This window comes from Toxorhynchites rutilus, chromosome 3, assembly GCF_029784135.1.
Source record: "Toxorhynchites rutilus septentrionalis strain SRP chromosome 3, ASM2978413v1, whole genome shotgun sequence".
NCBI classification, from domain to species: domain Eukaryota; kingdom Metazoa; phylum Arthropoda; class Insecta; order Diptera; family Culicidae; genus Toxorhynchites; species Toxorhynchites rutilus.
In genome coordinates this window covers 235,159,584-235,172,001 of record NC_073746.1, presented here as the reverse complement: position 1 = coordinate 235,172,001, position 12,418 = coordinate 235,159,584, and the positions used below count along the sequence as shown (strand labels likewise).

Sequence of the window (12,418 nt, the reverse complement as noted above, 5' to 3'; positions counted from 1 at the left end):
ACCACTGAAAACCTTATTTTTTCCAATCATTTTATACAGCTCTTTTTGTTGTTGTTAATTACTCGTAAAGTTTTTCGCAAGTAATTATAAAGAACGTTCGCATGTAATTTTTTAAAGAACGTCAACGTCTAAGCTAATTAATCAAACCGTATATGATCGATTTCTACATTCTTAACAAAAAGAGGAGACAACGCGATATGAGACAAACGAGGCATCTTTTCTTAGTAAACAGACCCATTTATGCACTCACTTGTGTATACAGAGCCGGCTAAAAGCCGAAAATCGTGGGAGTAAATGAGACGGTGTGCATCACTGGCAGACAGAGACCGAACGAAAACAACAACAGGCGGGTGAGGTTCGGAGCAATTTTCAACGCCTTAGCAAAGTCAGTTTGATTTGTGTAATCTCACCGAAAGATTCTCTACTCGAAGTTCCTATTCTCGGCTTGATCGCGCGGACTTTATTCGGTTTTTCTCAATCCGCTGTTACTTCGCTTTCGTGGAACGTTGCTTTGTTTCGATGCAAATTTTCTAGACGTGACTTCGAAAGTTTTTTCAGTGAGTATTTGTGTCCTAGGAGGATCGTGACATTGAACTTCGTTATTAGCGTTGAGCGATAAGGTGCATCTAATGAACAGATGAGCGAGTGATTATTGTTGTGTGTGGAATGGTTGCAGTTAGTTAAAATTAGCGGATCGTCAACCCAATTGATCGCTCTAGACTTGGCCTGCGATACGACCTAGTGCTTGCAGTTATTTCTAGAGATCGATCAATGAAGCTTAATCGCCCTTCTCGCAGTACAGATACCGTCTCCCGCCGACATTCGGATCAATTATCGAAACAGAGAATGGGAACATTCTATCGGACCAATTTGGCGACGAATGAAATCGTCATCTGCCCAAAAAGAGTACACAATGTGTACACAAATCGGCTTTCGTTATGGATGACTACAATTTGGAGACGATTGAGGAGGTAACATTTGGTGTATGATTGGAACAACGGGAAGATTCTACAGTGGTTTATTTTTAAAGCTACATTTCGAGTGCATTTCGCCGCGGTTGGCGAGAGCATCTCATACTGTGAACATAGCTAACTTTTTCTCAGTGGGATGATATTAGCGGGAATTTGCTGTGTGTGTATCCCAGGGAGCTCGATTCTGATGATCTTTGGTCTTTTGTTACATTTACGACGTAAGTGTATACATTTTATACTTTTGCATACGTTATCCACGTAATTCGCTTCTAATGTATTGATTTTGGGTGTTTTTTTTCAAATTAATTGATCGGTTGTTTTCGTTGCGATTAGAAACCGCTTAGAATTGAGTAAACTTACAATCAAGCATTTCTGAGTTGGTTCTACTTTCTAGCAATCACCAATTATAATTGCATTTGGTTATTTCTAATGAATGAAATTATATTGTTTTTTTTTGTTTTGATTATTCTTATCTTCTGAAGATTAAAGTTAGTCAAAGATTTCGCTCAAACTCAATTACATTTGGCGGAAGTATTGAATGTGTTTCGAAGTACATCAAGATCTAATCTCTTATCTCTTCAACTCCTATATTCGCGCGACAAATCGTAACTCGTGTATTTAGAGACTGCGCGCGTTTCTGTAATATTGCTGTTGTGTATTTTTAGGCGTTCTTGGTATTTATTCAAAGAAAAAGATATAATTGAATGAAAAAACTCCAGAAAATATGTTTTTCTTTGTCTTCATTCAGTTTTAATAGCCATTTCATTCAGCCACCTCGTTCATCCTCGGTCTGTCAGACCGTATGCGCGAGTATAGGAGGGTTAATCGAAACGGAGTGATAGGAGAAAAAAGTGAGCCTAAACCCATGTTTTTCATGTTTTGCACTGCTACATTTTTCTTTATTGAAAATCTATTTTGGTCAAGGGCATTGATGTGCATTGATGTCTGTAATCTTTCGTCATTCTCGGATTGTTTTATAATTTTATCCGTGTAAAATCCGTGTCTATGGGCGAAAAACCATTTGAAGTGATTTTTGACAGCTCTTATGTCGGTCTATGTTTTTTCATCAAGACAGTGTTGTAGAGAAGGCAACTAACGGTAGTCATACGGTGTAAGGTCCTATATGGTATATGGTCTATATGGTAGACACAGCAAAACTTCCAACTCAAGCTACGTCAATGTTTGGCGCATTATCAAATATGTGTGTCGTCTAATGTTGTCACGATGGAAGATAGGACCTTCTCTATTGATCAATTCCGGTCGTTTTCTCATGATAGTTTCGTATAAAATATCCTGTTGTGAATAGCAGAGTTCTGAATCAATCGTAAGGCCATGTGGTGATACCTCATATTGGGAAAATACCTTACAATCACATCATATACTTATCTTTACCTTATTTGGCGTCAATCCAGACTATTAGGTTGTTTGTCGTGATCTTATACGAACGATATTCCTCGTTTTCAAATCAATATATTCTTTGACACAAAGTTGGTTCACAAAGAATGTATCCTGAAATGTCATCTTTGTGGCGCACATTCGTTTTAAATAACTGTATTAGTGTTGCCCGACAAATCACCGTCAACACCATTCAGTGACGAAAAAAGTGGATATTTTTCTGATGACCCAATATAAAGGTTGAACACGTAAAAATCCGAACACGAAAATCTTGTTGAAGTTTTAAGCGTTTTATTTTCAATGTAAAAGGTATGCATCAGTAGGCATCATGATTATTGTAAGACCATTATTTCAGTCTTCTTTCTTGCCATAGGCCATTTGCTCGAATTTTTCTTCCTACATGGTTCATTATCTTTCGCACGAGCCCTGTTCTCATTTATTTGGCTGTCTAATTCCATTTTCGTTCACACCTGCAGTTTGCTTGTTCTGGGACACTTCCGGAACTTTTTGAGGAATTTCGACTTCTGCTTGACTTTACATTCTTCTGGGGCTCTTCCGGTTAACCGAGATATATTATTCCTGCAAATTCTGATGAATTTTTCACGGACAGGTATAATATGGGCCTTAACCCTTTCATTACAGCAGTGTGCTCCGCCGAAGTGCTACCCCTGTACGGAGCACTGCGCCGAAAAGTATGCACATCGCGCTGGTGTGATCGAAGAGCAGTATGAATTGCATGTCGTCTAAAGACGACGCTCGTACACACAGCTCGTCACGCGGATGTCGTCTATAGACGACACTCGTACACACAGGACGTCGCACGGATGTCGTCTATAGACGACGCTCGTAACGAAAGGGTTAAAGCTTCTTGATCTAGCTCTCTTCTTCGTTTTTTGGGCATGGGATTGCGGAACTTTTGCCTTTTTCACCGCTTTCCTTGATGGCAGCTTCTGTTTTCGCTCAGAAAGACCCACCATTTCCGTATTCGTTTTAGAATTTGGTGGCTTTATCGGTCTGCCACTTACGGGCTTACGAGCGATGGCCAGTCTTTCTCCGAACCGTGGATTTTCGAAATCACAAAAGTTTTGGTAACTTTCGCGCGGATAGACCTGACAATGAACGCATATTATGATGATATAACTGTTAGCATGATTGAATCAAATTTCGACAAAAAATATTTAAAAAATGCCCAAACGGAGGCGTTTTCGATGTGTCTGGATTTTCTCGTGTTCAATCTTCATAATGAAGGGTAATTTAGTTTTTCATTCCACAAATTTTCTATGAAATTTTTATTTGACAAAATAAAACGGCCACCTCAATCATTTTTTTAAATTCTTTTTTGGTTCAAATTCAAGTTAACACACTGTAACATTCAAGATATAGATAGGATATTAAACATTTATTATAATCTTTTATAGTTTCACTTATGAAATACTGAACAAAGAGTTTTAATTAAGTCAACAAAATATTCTAAAAGTGTTGAAAAAAAGCGACAAGCTCACTTCTAAAATCGATATGTTTTCGATAAGTTCCATCGGAAGACACCTCGATTGCTTATGTTTTGTCATTTTGGATGTTTTAAAACAGCGGCTCGACCTGGTGCATTGGTACACGTGATCGCGTTTGCTTCAGATGAAAAAAAAATTTAAGATTCTCTGGTGTATTCGGAAACTTCGAGAGATTTTTTAGTTCGAGAGGTGTAAAATGGTGAATAACACCGGTCTGTCGCTAGAAAATATAGTATCAGAAGGCAGCGGTTGGGAAAATTCTCTCGAATTTTAAGACGATCGGATCGGTGGTGAATAAGCCTGGCAGAGGCAGGAAGCGGTTACGAGAACGGACACCAAGATCATGCGCGAAATCGAGAAACACCCCAAGGAAAGTGTCCGCGAGATCTAACAAACCCTTCAGCTATCAGTTTCCGGTCCAACAGTTCATCGCCGTCACGTAGCACAGGGATTGAAAAGCGAAGTTGTTCGGAAACGTCCATTTATCAGCAAGGCAAACATGCCATCGGCTTAAAGTTGCTGAGGAGCATGAGGAGTTGGCTGAGATTATCTAGGTGGATGAATCAAAATTCCAGCTGTTCAACCGGAAGGGTGTAATTCGTGGGATGGAGTGGGAAGCTTCATGAAAATCGACGGGGTAACGACGCCAGAGTCCTATATCAACATCCTGCGGAAAATCTGGAGGTTTCGCCGATCCATACGGGTAATGAAGAGAAGTTCGTATTCCAGCAGGAAAATTACCCAAAGCATACTGCCAAGAAGATCAGGGCTTTTTCCAGGTCTTGTCGGATCAAATGGAATGGAATGGCCACACAAAGCCCGGACCGCAACCCCCATCAAGAATTTAAGGGCGATTCATGATGCCAGGGTTGATAAAAAAAAGTGTTGCCAATAAAAAAAATACTATTTTGAAGCCTTCGATCGCGCCGGAGAGGAGCTGGACCCACAGCACCTAAAAATCTGGTAGAGAGCACGCCGGAGCGCCTGCATCAGGTCCTGAAGGCTAAAGGAGGATCTATTAATTATTAGAATACTTTTCTTAACTTGATTTCATCTTCTCTGGAACCAAAATGAAGTGGGCTCTTTTTTGTCACTGTATTTATCGATATAAATTGATTTTTTTAAAAGTATAACTTAAGTGAAATTTAAAGAAAAAAATATGAAAAAGACTACAGTGTGTTCACTCTAATTTGAACTAAATATGTATAAGAGAAATTTGATGAGGTGTGATGATTATTTTGTCTATCAGTGTAAACCATGCAAATGCTAGCCGCGACTACACTTAAAATACTCCATGCGAAAGAGGTCCAATTCGACACAACTTTTTCGACCACTCTTGACCCGTATTATTCGCCCTTAGGGTCATAATCAACGGTGTAGCGTGACCGGGGGACACCCGGGGCGGTTGTCTTGAGTGTCACCTCTCCAATCAAATTTTGTTATAAAGTCTATGTATTCGTTCTAAGATGAAAAATCAAGTAGACCAATCCAAGAAACCTAAATGAAAGGATTTAATAATAAAGAGTGATTTTTGAGGCGTTTGGATTTTAATGCACAGAAAAGCATAGGAAATTTTGTAAATTAAGCTACTCCCATAAAAACGTTCCAACGACATCAAACCTCACGGATTAGGCGGCCAATTCACTGCTCCAAAACAAGAGGTGAATTTTTTTTTTTTTTTTTATAAATTCGTTTATTTTTACAGGCTCGCAAGAGGTGAATTGCTCACTAAATTTATTGCGCACTAATTTCAAAGTTTCGTGTATTGAGTGGCATCATCTTTTTGGAACTACAGAATAACCTCGATTATCCGCGAAAGCGGGTTTTCTAGTAATTCTGTAGACCTTCCGAAATTTTTAAATGGGTGCCAGGGTCTAGCTGATAATCGGGGTTCTACTGTGTTTAGAGCAATGAAAAGTCGGATATCACTGCACGATAGGGATCACCATTGATAGTAACGTTGTTCTCATCTTCATCTTCAAAAAAGTACGGGGCAATGACAGTAGACATGTTTGTAACCCGATTATGAAGGACCTGACGTGTTGCTAGAATTAGGGTTGGGTTTGCTCAGCTGTCTGGATTCAAGAACGATCGCACCAATAGACCGTTATCGTGATTCTAGTAAAGCGGGAAGACTCTTGTGAATTCACGGCTGATGCCGACATAGGTATTGGATTCAATTTCCGATCGGTCAAGCATTTTTGGGAGCTCCAGTGTCAACACTCCGTTATACATCCCGTAGTGCGTAATGGACGGAGCCTTGCGCGATGCCTCCTGTAATTTTGCCCGCCATCTATCCAATTGCTATATCGTACAACCGTATTCTATTCTGAAAACAACTATCCAGGGTTTTACACAGATGGACGGGGTGTCAATTCAGTTTTCCAAGTGTGTTCAGCAGACATATTGGCCTAAACGACGAAGATTCTCCTGGCGACTAACATGGTTTCGGGAGTAGTATCATTTTTTGTCTCATCCATTGGTCTGGGAAGTGCCCTTCACTCAGGTATTTTTGCAATGTCATTCTAAATATGTGTGGGCACAACTGCATTGCCGCTTTCGGGACCATGTTGGGGATTCCATCTGGTCCCGGTACATTATTTCTCTTCAGCTCCTTTGCTTCCGTCATTGGTTCCTCAGTGGACACCCGTAATACATCGTTTTAATCTACCTGATCAACCTGATGTAGTTGTCAACGCTTTTCTGTTTCTCTGGACACCTGGACACCTTCATGTGGGGTCGTGAGACCTCTGATTTCCGCCATCGTCGCGTTCCTTTCGACGTTGGTTAGTTGTTAGTTCATCATCATTCAAGCTGGTGAAATTGGTTTCTTCCCCGAATTCTTAAAAAAATTGTATCGAGATTCGCCGTTTTCCACTTACGTTCACCACCTGTGTTTCTTCTTTTTACGACTGATGGATACTCACTAATACTGATTCAAATAGCCTGATGGTCACTATATGTATTTTTCTCACATACTCTCCAATTTATGTCAGCGGTCAGTAAAAAACTACAGGAAAAGTCGTCGATTATGGATTCACGACCATCTCTACGGAACACTACAATGGAACAAACTGATGGTGGCAGTGGTACAATGCTCCTACAGAAGAAGATCTCTACGAAACGTGCTAGTTACTCCTATAGTGGACAGATTCATGTTAATCTTGGCGAAGGATCAAGCAGGCTTAAGTCTCTTGAGTCCCCCCCCCCTGGATCGCGAATGTCAATTTTGCATACTCAATCCCATTTCCATAGATATGGAAGGTTACATTTAATAACAATACAAAAAGAGCTCACAACAAAAATAGAAAATAGCAACAGAGGAACTGACGACAAGGAGATGTTGATAGTTATTACTGCACAACATTTGCGTAATCGACACGGAAATTACGTGTGAAAACCTCATCTGTTTATACAGTCGACACACATTGGCTACAAATAGCTCCGGTCAAGAGGCCAAAGCCTCAATTATACAAAGTAGCAGAGAACCATAAATTGTGAGCTCTTTTCAATGGCGTTCATCTACGCACCTACAGTTACCAGTTGAGCGCCAACCGACTAACACACACATCTCGGGTTCTCTGCCGGAATGAATCCACATGGACAGTGTTGGCGTGCATTCATTATGAAAAATTACCTCAAATCCTCAAGAATCTCCCTGTTCGCCTCATTCTTGAACCGATTTGAGATGAATTGCGCGGGATTCTAAAAATAGCACTCCCCTCGAGAACAACGTAATCGTTGCATTATAATGTGATATACGTAATAAAAGAAATACCTTCGTCCGAATAGTGCGGTCATCGCTGCCTTATTGGTGCCTGTTGTTTTGGTTTTCGAGCTTGATTGTCATTTCGGACGATGGGAAACAAACAAAAATGATAAACACCATGGTTATGCATCTCATGTCTATGGTCTATCTGCATTGGGAGTCAAATAATAATAAACTTGATAGGAATATAAATATTTGAAGATCTGTACAATAGTATTGTTTTCGTTAGGATTTCGCTCATGTCCGCTTATCTGAGCTGGAATTGGTGTATGCTGTGTTCGTAAAAAATGCTTATCTAAAAACGGTACCACACCCCCTTTCCGTTGTGAGTGCATCGAAAACACCCATACCCTTAAACTCATCATTCGTCAGTGCTGAATTTATTTTTGGATATTATGTCCAAGAAGTAAACGTGTTGATGGTTGAAGTCGAGCCAAGCGTAGAACGCACAACGTGTGTGAGCTGAAAACAACTAAATTAGTTTTAATTGCCGGTTATTACTTCGGGTGGTCAATGTAAGTGTAAACTGGCAGCGACAAACAGTGTGTTCGTCGTTATTAGGAATGTGCTTGGGGACACATTGGAAGCAAAAAGTAACTCAACCAACAGCATCTTGGCATAATGTTCGGGGTGTAGTCCCCCGTATTGTGGCAATTAAAACGTTCGTGGCTGATAATAGGTGACTACCGGCGATTGCACTGCAAACGATAAATATTTTACTGTCTGCCGCAAAAAGTAAGCGACTGTTGGGATAACTTTGCGTTTTTTCTCCGCCGGGAGAAAATTATCCATTGTGTTTACGTTGAGCAAATACAGCAAATGAAACGCACATATTTTGAACAGTGGGAAAGGAACGATAGTGCATTTGGTCATGGTAACTTCATGTTCAACTGCGAAATTGATTCGTTATATGGGGCCACTAGATTTTTTTTAAGTATTTTACTCGCAAAAAATTGGATTTAGTTTTCGTAATTACTGATTGTGTGCGTTTCCATAACATATCCAAGAATCAGAAATGTGTTTTTTTATCGTTTCGGGTTATTATTTTTCAAAGTAAACATGATTTAGTCTTCGTTGGATATTTCTATGCGACTAGACGAGATCTATGTGAGTAGGATTCCAGTTTTTGCAAATTCAATATTTTTTCAAAGAAAACTAGCTTATTGACTTCAATTTAATATGTCGATCATCCAAGATCTGTTATAAATTTTTGAAAAATCATTTTTGGAAAAAAAAAGGAAAAAGTTATATTTTAGACCATCGATTAACTTTGATTAGTTATATTTCAAAAACGAAAAAGAACACATCTCTTTTTTTTGGATATGTTATGAAAAAACTATCAAGAAAAAATATAATAAAATATAGCGCCCTTAGTCTTGAGACCATGAAAACTATAAAAGTAAACAAATACGTATTATGAAAATAAAATTAATTTTTTTTGCAGTTGTGGCATTTTTTCAAATAAGACCAGCTAATTGGCATTAATTTGATATGTCGATCATTTTTGGAAAAAATGAGAAAAAAATTAATTTTTGGACCACCTAAAATGGAAATCGTCATCATAACAAAAAAAATATAATAAAAGCGGGTCTAATATTTTGCGATAAAGAACAAAACTGTCACTGTGCACGGAAATCGGAGAACTATTATATCGGGTTGGCATGGAATGGCTGTATAATCAAATCAGTATATAATCGAGTCCGACCTGTTACTTCAGGACCCCAGTTTTGTAATTGTAACTTTAGTTGAAAACCTTACTGAGAAAATTAATTTTACTCTCGTTGGTTTGCGTCTGCGACCTGCGTTTTGCAAGGAAAGCGTTTATTTGTTAACAAATGGTCTTTTTATATTGTTGCTCCAGAGTTGGATTGTCCTTGTTCCCCAGTTTGTGAACTATCTCTGTATTTGCCTGAATATAGTGTGTTCAAACATTTTCTGTTCGGAATTTCATCCATGCGTCGAAATTCTTTGGGTTATAGGATTCATTTTAACATCATTTACAGCTATCAATACATCCTATAATTCATAATATTAAGCATTTGTAAAAAAGTGACTTTCAAAAACAATAATAAAATTTTTGCGTTAGCAAATACCGTAAAAGACAAGCATCGTTAATTTTTCAGTTTTTGTAGTTTTCTCAACTATTTTGTTTGTTGTTTTTATATTAAGTGCTAGAAAAGGTAAGAGAAATAAATGGATAAAAACAAAATGATATTTTGTGCAGAAATATTCATTAAAATTAGTATTGAAGTAGTGTTCGGAATTTGAATCGAGTTTCGACGTATTATTGCGGCAAAATTTGTGCTTGTGTGACTTCCAATCCTGAGTATGCCATACGATGTATCTGTTCAAAGATTCCCAGTAATAGCGAAAAATGCATAGACGAATCTCGGAGGTCCAAAACTTAGTCGAGAGATTTTTCTGACATCCGGGTTGTTTCTCTGCCAGTTCTGCAGTTGTTTCTTGGTTCCTCGTAAAATCATCGTCTGTAAACGGTAGACAAACTTCTTCTACTCTCGAGAGGATGTCTGCAGGTACATTTTCAACACCGACGACATGTATGAATGTCGTAGGATATTCACTTATGGAATTCTGTGTTAACAATCCTGTCGAAGGTTTTTTTTGCATCTGTATTAAATGCGACCTAACGTTCGCATTAAGAACTTTAAGAACTTTAAAAATGAGCTTGCCGCGGCCTTCAATTACTTGTTTCTGGTGTTTAACGGCATGTGTTAGTAACCAAATGTAATAGACTTGACTAGGAAAAGAATTAATGTATCCGAGTTTTAGGAATAACTTCAACTCTCTGCGGAACGCTTTATGTTTATGTGGTGAAGTCTTCGGAATTTGGAGTGACATGGAGAGACTGTGACTGATTTGGGAGTCGTTGTCAGGAACCTTGGAGTATTTGCTTAGTAGACCACCATAGTTGTTAGTACCGGAAAAGATTTTAGGCAGGATAGCCCTGTTTCGATGGAAATTATATGACCGCCTGTTTTTATATTTGTCTTTTTAACAACGCAAATCCGCTATTAGGCTGCAGTATTTTAAATAATCCGGACCTAGTATTGGAGGCGTTCATCAGTTAGTACGAACTGCCATGGAAAAGTTGGCTTTCAAACTTCCATGTCGTAAGTCGCGATGCGACTACATTCAAACTTAATCCTGGAGATGATTTTAGTTTTTTCTATGGTAGTTCTCGGTAGATTTTTATTTTTGCTCCGAACTTTCTGCGGCAGTAACATTATGAATGGTATTGTATTGCTTCGAGAGATTTGTGTCCGTTGAAACTCCTGTTACGAGATCTGTTTCGTTTTTGACCTATTTCTTTAGTACAGTTCGATGAAAATGCTACGGACGACGCAGCGCGGTTTCTGATAATGTCTTTAATAAGAACAGCTTATTTAGGAAACTCATGCCCTTGGGTACGGAAGTAACCCCGTTGGCTTTGTAACATGCAATAAGCAATATTATCGCCAATGGGGTTTTCCATTAAATTTTTGTTGATCTCGCGCACCGACGCAATACGATATCGCTATTGTTGAGCAACATATATCAAGACGTGTTGGTTGCAAAGCAACTTATCGTTCATAATTTGTCAAGTTTCGTTCATATTGTTTGTCAGGCGTTTTTATTGCTTTGGTATGTGAAGTACAACAAAATATGTTGCCTGTTGCATATTTCGTATTGTTGCTTGCTAGTTGCTTATTGCTCCGGTGTGCGAGCCGTTTAGCAGTCATTCCATGCCAAACCGATCTATATATTCTCAGAATTTCGTGAAAAGTGGTAGTGTTCCTTATCGCAAAGTATTGGACCCGTATTTTTTAATTTTTCAATTAGGGTACCCATTTTCCGTTTTCCCATTATTTTCTGAATTTTTCCCATTTTTTCTATAAATTCATAACATTTGAAAATACATTTTTCCCGTTTCACCCAAAAATGGCTTTTTTTAAAAAATAACTTTTGAACTACCGATCCAGATGATCGACATATCAAATTGAAACAAATTAGCTAGTCTTGAACAATTGAGGAAAAATTGGATTCTAGACGCATAGATCTAGTCTAGTCGTATAGAAATTTCGAACGAAGATTGAAGACATGTTAAGTTTGAAAAATCATAACTTCAAAACGAAAAAAACACCTCTCTGATTGATGTATTATGTAAAGAAAACCTCAACTTTCAAGGAAAAATATAAAAAATACAGCGCCCTCTAGTCCATAGCCATGTAAACAATGAAAAACAAATACAATCAATAATTACGAAAACGAAATTCAATTTATTTGCAAGTTTAATATATATTCAAAGAAGATGAGCTCATACAAAGTTTCAAAAAAAAATCGCAGAGGGCCGAGGCAGCGGTCGGTTGATTAAGATTATCTTTTGTGGATCAATTTGATGAACAACGAAACAGCGCAATGTAAAATGACCAGCTTTTTTCATTTGATGTCACAAAAGAATCATTGCGTATCTGGATTCTATCTTGGCAATAGATTCGAAGGTGGGAAGATCGCCCTATTTCTATTTGTTCTCATCTATTGGTGCAACGTTGCCTAGCGAAATTTTCACTTGCCTATCGATCATAAGCTCTATAACCGATTCCTGACAGATGACAGGTGAATCTGTGCGAGCATTTTCGTGGGGTGACTGGCTCGATAGCTTCAATTTCAATGATACAGAAAATGAATGGGGTATTGATAACGATTTATCGATAATTTTGATTCCATTGACACACGTTGTGTGTTAGCTGGACTCGATGCACCGAAGGCAGCTACCA

General features: G+C 38.5%; 1 protein-coding gene across 3 annotated transcripts in view; it reads left to right on the top strand.

Moving 5' to 3' along the window:
* Nucleotides 1-394: 394 nt before the first annotated feature.
* LOC129780130 (uncharacterized protein ZK1073.1) overlaps nt 395-12,418 on the top strand; it is a 115,671-nt gene continuing 103,647 nt past the window's right edge. For 2 of the 3 annotated variants that reach the window (XM_055788091.1, XM_055788089.1), the window contains exon 1: nt 395-557. The gene's annotated coding sequence lies outside the window, so the exon portion shown is untranslated. Of the gene's footprint in view, nt 621-12,418 lie in introns of all 3 variants that reach the window. The other variant, XM_055788090.1, reaches the window with a different exon arrangement.